Source organism: Poecile atricapillus, chromosome 13, assembly GCF_030490865.1.
Source record: "Poecile atricapillus isolate bPoeAtr1 chromosome 13, bPoeAtr1.hap1, whole genome shotgun sequence".
NCBI classification, from domain to species: domain Eukaryota; kingdom Metazoa; phylum Chordata; class Aves; order Passeriformes; family Paridae; genus Poecile; species Poecile atricapillus.
The window spans coordinates 18,356,973-18,371,042 of NC_081261.1; the positions used below are offsets into that span (position 1 = coordinate 18,356,973).

The 14,070-nt window shown below is 42.0% G+C and overlaps 1 protein-coding gene across 2 annotated transcripts in view; it reads right to left on the reverse strand.

The window, feature by feature from the left end:
• Positions 1-14,070, reverse strand: part of KCNIP1 (potassium voltage-gated channel interacting protein 1) — a 234,084-nt gene that overhangs the window by 202,466 nt on the left and 17,548 nt on the right. The gene's annotated exons all lie outside the window — the stretch shown is intronic.

Consider the following 14,070-nt stretch of genomic DNA (forward strand, 5'->3'; position numbering starts at 1 on the left):
AAATATTCACTTTTTAAGTCAACCAGTGTCTCTATATCAAATATAATCAGAGGATGTTATGCATATGACAGATTTCAATACTGAAGGCTTTTACTGCTGCCCACATTACTGATACGTATTAACAGTCGGGAGGTAAAGAAGAATTCTTAACACTTCCTTTTAAAATTGACCAAAAAAAAAATTTGAGGTGTAAACGACCAGGCTAGAAGACAACTCTCCTCATGCAGATGATTTTTTGGGCAATTACTAAGAAAACCACTCAGGCTGCACTGTGGCCTGGGGCAGGGCAGAGTTCACCATCAACAGCATTAAGAGCTCCATACATTTACTCAGCTGAGGCATCCTCGCAACTCTGTGATTTGTTAAAGGGAATCATAAATTTGCAAACAGGTAGCTTTCATCCAAGTTCTAAATGTTAAAAAAAAAAAAATCTCATCTTGTACATGCTCAGTAGAGACCAGTTACAATTAATTAATTCCTGTGTTTATGTGTTCTTACGTACCAGATGGCTTGGTGAGCTATTCCAGCACTTCCCAACAGGACATTTTCTGGCAAGTTCCTTACAGAGACTGGACACCACTGGCAGTTTGGCAGAAGATTCACTATGAACAATGAACAAATATCACTGACAGGCTCAGCAGTTTCTCGATCTCAGGAAACGTGCTGCCACCTTGGTAAACCAACTCACTGAGCATAATAAAAATGCAGATCCAAGTTGGCTTGGACACAATGTTTATCCATAACTTCAGAACCTCTGTGGAGCTTAACCCCAGAGAAGCCATTTCAATGGAAATTCCAGCAAGACTACATTACAAACGAATAATTTGACTTTAGATCCAGCTGCAACTCAAGGTAAGGAATCACTCTGACATCTGTGTCTCCTGTACATTCCACAGGAAAAATGAGTCATCCATTTCATACATTAAATGGCCCATGTCAAGATTTATATTTGAAACATTCTTGGTAAAGGTGACTAATGGCTAAACTCAGAGAGCACATAAAGGTAACACAGGGCTGAATACTGAATTGCCAAAAAGCCAGTGTTCTATAATTTTCTGTAGAAAAGCCAAATCTACGTGATGGAAAAAAGGACTATTTATGCAAATAGATGTTGAGAATAATCAGAAATTATTAAAGAGAGAGGAATTAGGTTCAGCAAAGCCATTTTAGCTTCCCTGTGTCCCTCTGCTGGCAGTCTCCTCTCAGATGCTTTTCTTTTCATCTTCTAACTCAGAACATCTACTTATTTCCAGTCCTCTCCCACAATTCTACACACTGCTTTATGTTCAGCAGAGGCCACAAGTAAGCTAGCAAATGATCTTCCCAGTTTCTTTGTATATCAGGAGTAGGAAGTGGAGTTAAAAAAAAAAATAAAATATTAGATTTACTTCTCCATTAAATGTAACTCAAATTAGACCTGGCCTTCATTGAACACAAGTGTAAGTCTATCCTAGATGATTTCTAAATATCTGTGAAAGGGACTTCTATGCTGAAACCCATTCCTTCAAATAAGAGCACCTTCAACAACAGCTCCCTGCAGCAAACAGAACAGGCTGAACTTGTTGAGGAGAAATTCTGATTCACAAAGAAATAAAAACTCAGCATTGTTACAGTCAGAGTTAAATATTTATTGCCTAGCAATTTTTTTACTTGCTTACATGCAAATAGATCTCTTCTCCACTAAGAGATCATAATTATAACAGATGTTTTTATAGCTCATTGTTTCCATGTATGTATATATTTGAGGTTTCCACTAGCTGAAAAATCTCACATCCATCCATACGAATTATTATTATTCAGACTAGTTTAATAGTTCTTATATGTAATGACTGCCAAGATTCATCACTGAGTAGGAGACAGACTTGGGATACTTCCCAAACCATCCCATATGGAAAATGTATGACAGCTGCTGCGGGGTCAACCTCAGTCACTGCCCTACTGCTCATGGCTGTAACCTCTACTTCTTTTAATGGTTAACAAATTGCTTTCTCATAACTAATTTTTGGGATATAGCACAACATATTTGAAATATGGCAGAAGATAAAGCAGGAATAACAAATGATAGAACATGTAAACCTTAATTATTGATGGTACTTAACATTAACTGTTTTCAGGATATGGCTATAATCTGCCAACTAAAAAGACCTCAGTCAGGAGGACACTGGGCTCCCAGATAGACATCCACTAAGAAGAGCAATGACACTTCAGCTCTTGCTGTAATATACAAACTAGATAAGACAGTTCCTGCTGTGCTGCTGAAACCCTGCTGGACTGTTAAGTATGCAGTTATTCCATAAGCATCACCTGGACTGTGCTCTTCTGTTGCAGTCTGCAACCTCAGGATCTCGTCCAGGGAAGCCGCAGGATTCTGGGGACCAGCATGAAACACCAACAAGACAGGCTCCCAGTTCATGAAACCATTTATTCAGCATGAGAACAGACTCAGGTGCAGAACAGAGAGCTCTGAACAGAGGCAGAGCAGGGGTTTTTGAGGGACAGAACTCTTAAGGGTTTCCACCTTTGAGGGTGGAGTTCAGGGTCAGGGACCAGTAGAAACACACCAAGGGAGAACCCCCCAGAGACTCAAACCCAATCAGAGCATCTGGGCCGCCCTTCACAAGGGGTTTGGGGTGGGACAATGTAACTCTTTGTCTCCCCTGAGGCCACTGCCACACTCTTCCTTGTGGGAAAGGTGGAGACTCAAACTTTCTTTAAGCTGTGCAACTGGCAGCGAGGCCTTCAGAGCTGCCTGGAGAGTGAACAATGATGTCTCAGGCCAGCTGTGCTCATGAAGGGCAGAGCAGGGGGATGGCTGGCATCTACAGAGGGCTTGGATGAGCAGGACAGAAGTAACTGGCTTGCCAGGACTGAGAAAGGCAGTTCTGCACTAGGAGAAAGGACTTCCTAAAAAGGCACAAACACACACACAGAGCCAGAAAAGCATTTCACCTTTGCAGACAACAGCTGAATTCTGTTCTAACCTGAATTCTGAAGCAAATAGTCTTTCCCTGGTGAACAGCGTCAGCCTTTGCAACCTCAATGAACTATCCCCTGACTAAATTTCAGACAGCTATAGACTTGCATAACAACTTTTAGTGTCCAGTCTTCCAGCTTCACCTCAAAAATAATTTGAGCTTTGTGGCAGATAAAAACTCCCTTCTTTAAAAAGGAGTTACACCCATCTGCTAAGGAAGAAGCGCTAATAAATTCACTTATTTTTGTAACATTCCCTTCATACACATCTGTCTTGACACATGACAACATAATTATGCACACCTGAGATGTTTACAGTTACTAGATCTACTTAAAAGGATATGAGATCCCAGGAACACAGACACCTCCATGCACTGAGGTATCACCTCCCACCTCTTTTACTGTCTGAAATTGGAATAGACTCTGAGTTAAAGAAAAGATGGGACCTCACAACAAAACACTGAAAAGTGAAGATCAGAGGGAGAGTAAAAAAAAAACCCTAATAGTTAACTATGAGTAAAAAGAAATGACAAGTTGAGTCATTAAAGCTCCTAAATAAGTAAAAATCACTGGTGAAATTTCCTGGAAAAAATCCTGGAACATTTAAATATAACCCTGTTGTCCACAAGAAAGCGAATTGACTCAAGCACAATGGAAACACAGAGAAAACAGTGATATTTCTTAAATGTTGCCCTGGAGCCCTGAAGATCTAAATATCCCTGATCTCCTAATTATCATTCAAGTAAACCAGGATGAGAGGACAAGCTATTAGCCTCAGGTATGCAAGCCTTAAGAACATTGCAATACAGAATATCCCTGTTGGGAGATTGGAAATTTAAAGACTCCTGCAGGAGGAAGGAGAGCCTGCTGAAACATTTTTGGCTGCTCTAAAATTAACAAGACAGAAGAAAACCATTATACTTTGACAGATTTTCTTATAAGACAGTGACTTTGTTCAAAGAAGAGATATTGTCAAATACAGATCTACAGACAAGGCTGGTTTTGCTTCCAGAAAAATCATTGTGTGGAATGAGATGTTATAGTGAAAGTAAAGTGAAACTAGGTTAGTCTCACCATTTTAAGAGGAAACTGAAAACCAGAAGATTATAACTGTAAGAATTCAAAAGGGATTTCACAGGTCAAAATGCAAGAGAAATGCAAAAGGAAGTACTGCAAAAGACATAGCAAAAGTAAAGCCCCAGATAATTTCCAGCATTTCAAAAACTCTGTACCAAAACTATGGAAATAACCATTAAAAAAATTGAGTCCCACAGTAGCAGATGCAGAGGAGTACAGTACAGAGGTGCATGGGGACAGCCAGGAGGTTTGGTTGTCAACAATCTGAGAAAACAAGAGCTGAGATGATGCCTTGGTACTCTCAGCAGACAAAATACATCATTATTTGACAGAACTCTATAAATTAAATATCAGTGCTTGCAGCTCAAATTGAAAAATCTTGTTGACATCTAAATAAAAAAACCTGATAAACAGGTGAAATCAAAAATAAAACATAAGGACAGTTCCTACTGAAAGACTGAGTCAAATGCAAGCTACAGTGGGAAGGTAAAGATGAGCAGCTAGGCTTGTTAGAAAGGGTGAGACTATCAAAAATAAAAGCATGTGTAGCTTTTGGCTTGGTTTAGTGAACAGATATGATGAGAGAAAAAACAATTACTCAGTCCCCAAACCAATGTAGGACACAATTACAAAGTCCCAAGAAAAGACAAAACCCCATGGAAGGCCCTGAAGGTTTACAGCAGCAAGACAAGGCCAGCCCACATTTACTCCATCTGGAGCTATGCATATGATCACAGGGCAGTGCTGCTGGTGTCACTACTGCTTATGTGCTATAGTGTTTCTTAAAGTTAAGAGAGTTCATACTATTATCTTAAAAGGAATGTGGCTTCAAAACCCTTCAAGCAGTTCTAAACATCTCAGGTCATCATTTCCTCAGCATATTTCAAACTTGGCAAGCAGACACCACAGCTCACATTCTGTCCAGCTCTCCCAGGCTCAGGGGAGCAGTATGTCACTTCACTGTCTTGCTTGTAATTTGAAGATTACGCTGGTACACATGAGTTTTGGAAAACCCAGGTCATATACTTAGGCTCAAATGAACATAAACCAGAAACTTGGACATGAATAACCAAATTTACACAAAGACGTCATTGACATGACCCTTTCATAATCAGCAGTGCTACTGTAGCAAGAGTGGACATTTCTCCTTGCTGCCAGGACACAGCCTGCCAAAGGACATCAACATACACACTTATGCAGAAAGAAACTCTTAGTGGTTTTGATTTCCTATTACGGGTGTGAATGAATACAAAACTTCAAAACAAAATTTCACTGAAATTAATGAGTTCTGCATGACAGAAAAGAACTTGCAGACCCAACATAAAAGTCAGCAAAAATTGGTGGAAACTACTTAGAAGATCAGTTGAAAAGTTAATGAATTTCAGTGAACCCAATTATTAACACAGATTCTGAGTTTCATCAGTATCCTGGCTAAACAGGACCACAAGCAGAACCTCTGTCGTGGTTTTAAAGCAGCAGCTAAAAAAATCACTAGAAAACTTACTAATTTCTTCTTGTGAGATGCGGATTAGAACAAGAGCAAAACAGGCTTAAAACTTAAAAGGATAAAGAAAGTTTATTAACAAACTACAAGAATAACAAAACCAGAATAAAAACTCCAGAAAACCCCTTTTTTCCCCCACTACCCAACCATTCCCTTGTTTACATGACAACATAGAGACAAAAAACTTTGGAACTTTGGTGTTTAAAACAGTCCCAATTCCTGCTAGAGTCTTTTCATCAGCCTTTGTAGAGAAATAGAAGTCTTCTTCTGCTAATCTATGGAGTTTCTCACAAGAAAACTATTTCTGTTATAGCTTTCTATTTCTCTGATGCCAGCTGCCTGGAAAAATCTGCCATCAGATTTTCTCCTCCCATTTCACATCACTCTGAGGTGTGTTATGGGTCAATGAGTCTTGGGATGTCACTTTTAAGGATGAGTTATTCAAAGGCAAAAGTTCTCTTCATCTGCCTCTGTGAGCTTCCCTGGAAACAGAAGTTTTCTCTTTGCTTCTCAAGGCCTCAAATCTTCAACTATTACTTCTCTCCCCTCCATTCCAGCACCTCACTGTATCACAATTACTCCACCTTTTGCTCAAAATCCACACTTTGAACACTCCATTCCTCCCCATATACTCTGTCATGAATTAAAGGAGTTTTTTCAGAACACTATTGTCCATCTCTATAGCTTTAACAGAAAAATATTTCAGCTTAATTAAAGCATCTCCTTATTCTCTACCTCTTCTGAAGCTTAATTCTTTTCTTTACTGTCTCTGATAGTTTCTAAAGTCTCTTTACATGTTGATTACTCTCTTTTTCTCTCTCTGGATAAAAGGACTAATCTGCAAGTCTCATCTGGGTAGTGAAAGGGTTAAAATCTTGCTCAGGCTTTGTAGATGGTTCTGTGATCTCTGCCGGAGCAGCAGCTGGGGCTGTCTGCGATGGAAGATTCTTCATGGCTGCTCTGGAGAGTGTGATCATTGTCTCAGCCTGCCACAGGTCAAGAGCTTTTTCTTTCTTTACTCGGCAGTCTCTGGGGTGAATTCCGTCACAGCAAAAACTGCAGCGGAGCCAGGGACCGGCCTGGCCCGGCCAGAGCCCGGGGCAAGCCCCGCAGGCCCCATCTCCCGGCCGGGAGCCGCGGCAGGCCCAGCCCAGCCCCTGCCCGGGCCGCATGGGCTGGCCAGGGGAACAGGAGGCCAGCTAAAGCTGTGTTACCTTTCACAGCCAGGAACCAAAGAGACAAAGAAATTCCCAGGCTTAGGTCTTAAGGTGGTGTTCACAGGTTGATCTCACTTTTCAATGGTTAAAACTGCTGTCAATTCTTAGAAATGGCCAGTTACTGGCCAGGAGAAAAACTCCCATCAGCCTCCAGCAGTTTTAACTTCTTTAGGTGTTTCTCTTTGTTTTCTTAAATGCCAATGTATCACAACCTCATACAAAGGAAGATGGAACCTGAATTTCAAGGAATACAAGACTGGAGAAAGCTGCAGAAACTATGCATAGATGATGGCACAATTGTGCCTTCTGACTCTGCAATGCGTTATTCCTCTTCCCCATCCTTGAGTTCATTTGTTTATTCTTCATGATGAAAAGAGCACAACTATGATCAGCAGAACCATAGAGGATAACTGCTGGAGCCTAATGGAAGAAATTATATATTCATGAAGCGCAAAATGAGAAATTATTTAGAAAATAATATCGTGCTTGGCAGCTACATTCCAGAACACAGGCAGGTGCAATCAAGAAGAGATGAAAGTCATCTAGGACAGCAGATAGGGACATCCTGGGGATGAAGCATATTTCTCTAAGACCTCCTTTGGGCAGCTGGGTTGTTTAGCCTCTCAGAGGAACTTTTTGACCTCTCCTAGCAAAATTACCAGCTTTGCTCAAAACTTTGCATATGAGAACTCTGTTTTCTGTTTTCAGTCAACAAATTCCTCTTTTGCACCATGTCTAAACTGTTCAGAAATGACTGAAAAATAAAACAAATGTGGGAAGTGATACGCAAATCATCCAAGGAGCAAGGCACAGCCACAAATCAACAGAAATCTGAATCCAGTTAGGCATGTTTGCTGCTTTCTTGCACAAGCAGGACAGTCTTCTCACTGCTGCGCTGGCAGAAGGGAACCTTGTAGATTGTCCACCAGCAATCTTACACAGACTTTGTTGTTCAGACAATTCTTTACACTCTAGAAACACACAGAAAGATTGTGGTTGCAATACTCCCTGGATGTCTGTGTTTACTGGGGGGCCCAGAGCTACCACTGTCTCCAGCTGAGTAGCTCTTGCCTGGGGAGCTGAGATTTATGCAGAGCAGGCGCAGCATGGTGAAATTTCAATACTACAGGGCTGTCTGTAGTATTTGCTTTAGGAAAATAAATATTTAGCTTTGAAAGATCACATGACAGGTACAGACAGGTATTACTTGCATGGTCATGAATATTTCCAAGTACTCTTCGGAAAACAAAACCAAATTCTGCAGAACTGGCTGCAGAGCCAACAACTATATTTTAGCATAAAAGCATCATTATAGTGAGGTAGAATGGGACAAGACAGCAGGGCAAAGATGTACAGCAGCTTGCTGGGACATGTCACTTGTAGCCCCAGGAGTTTACGACCACATAACACATCATATAAACCCATCTGTAACTTTACTCAGTGTCATGGGCTGACTGACACCATGTAGGTAGAGTCCAAGCACCTCTCCAGCAAAGCAGAAATTACTTAAACAAGGTTTACAAGTTCATCTGCATTTACTCGTTTTAATTTCTCATTCTCTTTGAGCAGTAGTTCAAAGCTGAGTAATTCAGCTTTTAAAATAAAAGGATCACATCATAATAGAGAAAAATATGCCACTGTATAATATACTAAAGAAGTTTTTCAGAATTCAATTCTCACCAAAGCTGGCATCAAGCTATTTTCAGCAAGTAGCCAATTTTTAAATTAAAAAAAACCACAAACTCTAAAATAAGACATGGAGAAAAAGAGGGATGTAATCAAGATAAAAATATATAAAGAAAATATGCAAGACTGCATGCAAAAAAATTGTTTTAAAAGTGATGTTGCAATTTCAAAACTAACAACATGAGAAGGAAAGAAAGAGTTAAAATATATTTTAAATCTCAAACACTAAATAATGGTGCAAACAAATGAAACCTGATGTCAGCATTTCCTCAGTCCTGCCTTTTGACATACAATTTGAAAATCTCACTCTTGCAACTTGTATGAAGAGAAAGACCCCAAATGGCTACAGGATCTTCAGCACTACACATTTTCTGTGTGAAACCTTGGTCAAGGATCATGAAGTTTCCAACAGAATTTCTCTTTTTTTTTTTTTTTAAACCTGAAATTTGTCATTAGGTACTTGATTTCTGAATACAAAAATCAGTGCTATCTCTAAATTGGGCAATGTAAATGTGTGTAAAGAGGTGCTTACACAACTTTGAAGCAACCTGGAGATGAAAGTGGGAGACACCCTCAGTTTATATTCCACCCTTTCCTATCTGATTCCTGCCTTGTGGCATTAAAACATCCCATGGAAATCATTAATGGGTTTGTACAAACTCTTTTATTCCCTTAGCTCTCAGACAATATTGCTTCCAAGCACACTGTTAGATACAGAAAAATCACATCTAGGGATGACTTAGATTTTTCAAAATAAATTATAAATCCGGGCAAATTTGCCAAACAATGGTTTTCCACACTCAGTTAGATCAAGAGCTCAGTCTGTCATCTTTCACAGCATCATAGAATAGTTTCAGTTGGAAAATACCTTCAGGATCTTTGAGTCCAGCTGTTCCCAAGGTAACTGCCACTATGTGATATTCAGAAACCAAAAGCAGAAAAAAAAAGTCTAGTCATGCCCCATGTCTCCATGTCCTTCAGCACAGGCCAAGTCACAACACCTGGTCAAAATCACAAAACAGGAAACAACAGATCCGCCTTTCAAGTATAAATAGACCCTTAAAAATCTAGGGCATTTCAACATGCAGAACTACATATCCCAAAGCTATCTATGAAGTTGGTTTGACTTTCCTATTACTTTACTTTGAAACAGCTGGCTTTCAGTTTTACTATTTCTTCCTGTCTTGACAATGTCACGTTACCCTGTGTGTTGGTTTTCCATGGCTTTTTTCTTAGTAGTATGGGGGCCACAGAGGCCACAGAAGTTACTAGAAGCTTCCACCATGTCTGGTGGAGCCAATCTCTGGCAGCTCCAAAGGTGCACATGCCTCTGGCCAAGACTGGGCCAGTTAGAGATGGTGGCAATGCCTCTGTGATAACAGATTTAAGAAGAAAGAAAAACCAAGTTTGTGGCTCATTTGTAATTTTCCAGTCAGAGAAGAGTGCAGTGAGAGTATGTGAGAGGAGAACAACATGGAGACACTGAGGTCAGTGGAGAGGGAGGGGGAGGAGGCAATTCAGGAACTGGAGCCAAGATTCCTCTGCAGGCCATGATGAAGACCATGGTGAAGCAGCTGTGCCCCTGCAGCCCAGGCAGATCTACAGGGAATGCAGAGATCCATCTGTAGCCTGTGAAGGAGGTGCCCATGCCGGAGCAGGAGGATGTCTGAGGGGAGGAGGCTGTGATCCAGTGGGAGACTCATGAAGAGAGGGCCCCTGCTCCCATGCTGGAGCAGCCTGTCCTTGGAGGACTGCACCCTGTGGAAGAGTGACCCACACCACAGCAATTTTGGGAGGGCTGTTACCCAGGGGAGGGACTCAAGTCTCAGCAAGTCAAAGGGAACTGTTGCACGTGAGATGGAGCCACATCAGAGTAGTCCAGAGAGAACTGTCTCCCATGGGAAGGATCTCACAGTGCAGCAAGGGGAACAGCTCCCATCCCTGAGCAATGGGAAAAGCTATGGGTGATGGACTGACCATAACCCCCATTCCCTGCCTCTTTCTACCGCTGGGTTAGGAGGTACAGCTGGAAAAGAGAGAGGGATGGGGAAAGGTGGTTTTAGGGGCTTGTTTTGCTTCTCATTACCCTTCTCTGATTTTGTTAGCAATCAATTTACTTTATATCTCTAAATTGAGATTGTTTTGCCCTTGATGGTATTTAGTGAGCAATCACTCCCAGTCCTTATCTCAACTCATGAACCCTTAGTTTTATTTTCTCCTCTCTGTCCAGCTGCAGAGGGGGGTGAGCGAGTGGCTTTTGTGGGTGCCTGACATCCAGCCAGAGTCAAACCACAACACCCTGTTATCTCAATAATGACAAGGCTGATGCTAGAGGCATACAGGAGGCCCAAGGGACATGGAACGCACCTTGGCTCAAGGACTTCAGCATTTAGCTGGCTGAGAGCCATCACTGTTTCCTCAAAAAGGAACTACCAACACAGACTCCTCTGCCAAGTCAAACAACACGTTGTCTGGGGTACCACAGCATCAGCTGGCCTCTGTGTGTGTGGCACTGCCCAGAGGCTGCAGGACCAGGGGCACATGTGAGGTGGGGGGCTCCTGTCTACAGCTCCCTACCAGGATGGAGATCCCAGAATCACCTACCAGGGGTGCCGAGCAGTTGGGAGCAGTAATTACGCAGTTGTCTTTAAGTGGGTCATACTGCAAATTTGTTCTCGTGCCTCACGTGGGAGGCAGTCATCAGAGAAAATGTATTTCTGTAAAAGATGTGACATTTGAAAAAATCAAATTCTACCCAAAATAAAGCAGCAAGGCAAAATGCTACCAGAGGAAGCTACTAAACAGGAATGCTCTCAGGAAATAGCAGCCTGGGAAGTTTTACAAGCTGAATATCAGTACTGTGGTACAGAGTTAAAGAACTAATGGGCTGTGTATCTCATTCACGGAAAAAATATTTTCAGTAAAGATGCATGTATACATCTGCCATAAATGTTTAACTCCCTAGCAGTTTGGATTAAACAGGCTGAATAGAGCCATCATTTCGAAGCAGCCTCTGTTTCCAGACACAGGTAACACTACCCTCTGCTGTCGGAAACCACAAAGTGCCACTGCAGCTAGCACAGCCAGCACAGCGCAGCTACAGGGAAGCCTCTGTCCTTCCCACCCCCCAGCTGCAAGTCACTGCTTTCCCTGGGGAGCCACCCTTAGCCTATCACAGCTGCTGTTCTGAGGGTGCTGCGAGGGCAGCAGGGAGTTGCAGAGTCCCCATGGTTCTGGCACCTCAATGCAAAGTGCACTAACTTGCATGGCTTAAAGTGTGTCTGTACTAAATTACATTCAGGCCTTTGCTCTTGTTTCTATGAACTTGTGAATTATGCTAGGTACGAATGATTTCAAAGTGAGGTTCAGTCTTTTATTACCCTTTCCTCATGCCTCTTTCTGTTCCCTGCTCAAGTTGTAAAGTGATCTGAACCAAATATTTACTCCCTAGAATGCTGAATAAGAAATATAGTTGCTCTGTTGCAATCAACAGCCTAAAATCCAAGTCTAAGCTCAGCCTGTGCCCTACAGAGCAAAAGCCAGGTCTGCTGAACCATAGCCTCTTCCAGGGTACCTCAGTTTGTGCTGAAGGGTCTGTCTTAACCCCTCAGGCAGCCTCTTCCTTCCACCAGGATGGATTGCAGGATGTAGACAGCAGGGAGCACTGTCTTCTGCCTTCTGAACATCTAGGAATTCCCAACACTCAGGCTTAGGACATGCAAGAGGGACTAGCTGCAGCAGTGTATGTATGTGCTCATGGGCTAAGCAAGGAGAAGTTAAAATGAAAAGGGCAGTCATATTCCCAGTACCCGGAGTTTCTCTGCTAGGAGATATGTTATCTAACAGTCTGTTTCTCTGGCACCTCTTGCACTTGAAGGCATGTGAAACCACACACCTTTACATGGGTCACAGCAAAAGGAGATGGCACCAAATCTTTCTCAGCGTGAAGGAGATAGAGAAAACACATCCAGCCTAGCAATCCTTTCACAAAAATCACACTTGCTCATCTACTGATCTTCTGAAACCCTCTCCAAACAGAAGTATCCATCACTGCTCTGCTTTCAAACTGCTACAAAAGACTGCAACAACTGTTTTACATACAGCTCAGTCCAACTTCCATCCAAGAGTGGCATGTCCCTTTCCCCAAATTCTAACTATGCTGAAAATGTGTTATCCAGGTTTGCTGCTACTGTTGATACAGCTCAGCATACAACAGTGAGATAGCACAAGTCACAGTAGCAGACCAAAGGAGTAAGGTGGAAGAGGACATGGTCTTGGAGCAATGCCTCCCTTGTGCTTCTGACTATAAACTGGGCAGAGTACAGGGCAGAAATTCTCTAGAGCCAGTCGACTGATCACCTCTCCCTTGCTAGGCAAAGGCACTTACCTCCTTGTGCCTATCTAATAAAGCAAGGATAAACAACAATATTACATAATACTTCTAAATCCACAGTTCTAAGTTTACTTTGTGTTTTTTTTGGTTTTATAGGTTTTGTGGGTTGGAGTTTTTTGTGGTGGTGGTTAGATTTTTTCTTTTTAACATTGAGGGCTCCTCTACCTGAAATAACATTATTAAGAACTGATTACACACCAGATCCAGACTGAGAAAGCACATATGCATTTACTCTCTGACTGAAAAACATGCTCCTTTTCTCTGAAAGCTGTGTGTACCCACAGACAGCTGGATGCAGCAAACAGCTAAAAACCCTCTCGAGCTTCAGTTTCAAGACACAGTAGTTAGAGAGTTCTCAGTAACTTTGAAGAGGAATAAAAACAATTATGCTTTACTGCAGGTATGATATGTCTAGGGGAGGCTCATCACGGAACAGCTCTCTTCCACTCAGGGAGTCATCAGAACTTCACAGCCACCACGCTGTGAAGTTGGAAGCTAAACAAACCATTCAAAATTAATGGTAAAGTATCTGTGTAAAAACGTTTTGAGAACACTCTCAACTCTCATGAAATTGGTGAGTTAACAGCAAACCCAGCAAACAGTTTGTTAATGTAGCTACTTTAAAGGAAGCAGCCAGTCCTATAGTTTGCCTGTGCTTGATGTAGGCATGCCAGTATTTACCACCTTGTGTTCCTGACTCATATAATTTTTAATATGGGACTGTTCCTGTGACAGTATTGTCACAGTACAGCTGGTCTGGACAAAGTAAATCTGACCATAACACAAATTCAATTCAGTTAGCCTAGTTCATGTCTGAACACCAGTGGGTTTGAAGCAGTTCACAGTGGGACTAAAGGTGCTTGTCTTTCTGGGCTGGTGGTAAGGTGAAGAAGACCTTGGTTCCCTCTGTGGAGATCCTGCGCCTCCCTCTGCTGTGTAGCTGCTTGTGGCTGTGAATCCCTTGGTTGTAGCTGTGGTGAAGCCAGGGTCCGGCGCCAGGATGCTGCTCTCTCCTTCCAACATACCTCCATGAATGGATCCGGCACTCCACATGGGTCCTACTGAAGGAGATTCATCAATTATCTTTTAACAGCATGAACATTCTGATCTTGTCAACTTCAAATCTTTTACCAGAAGAAAGTTTAGAAGAATAGCTGAAACTGAAAAAGCTAATTATGAGATACCTAAACCAGAGAGGGAGGGGCAAATATCCTACCCTT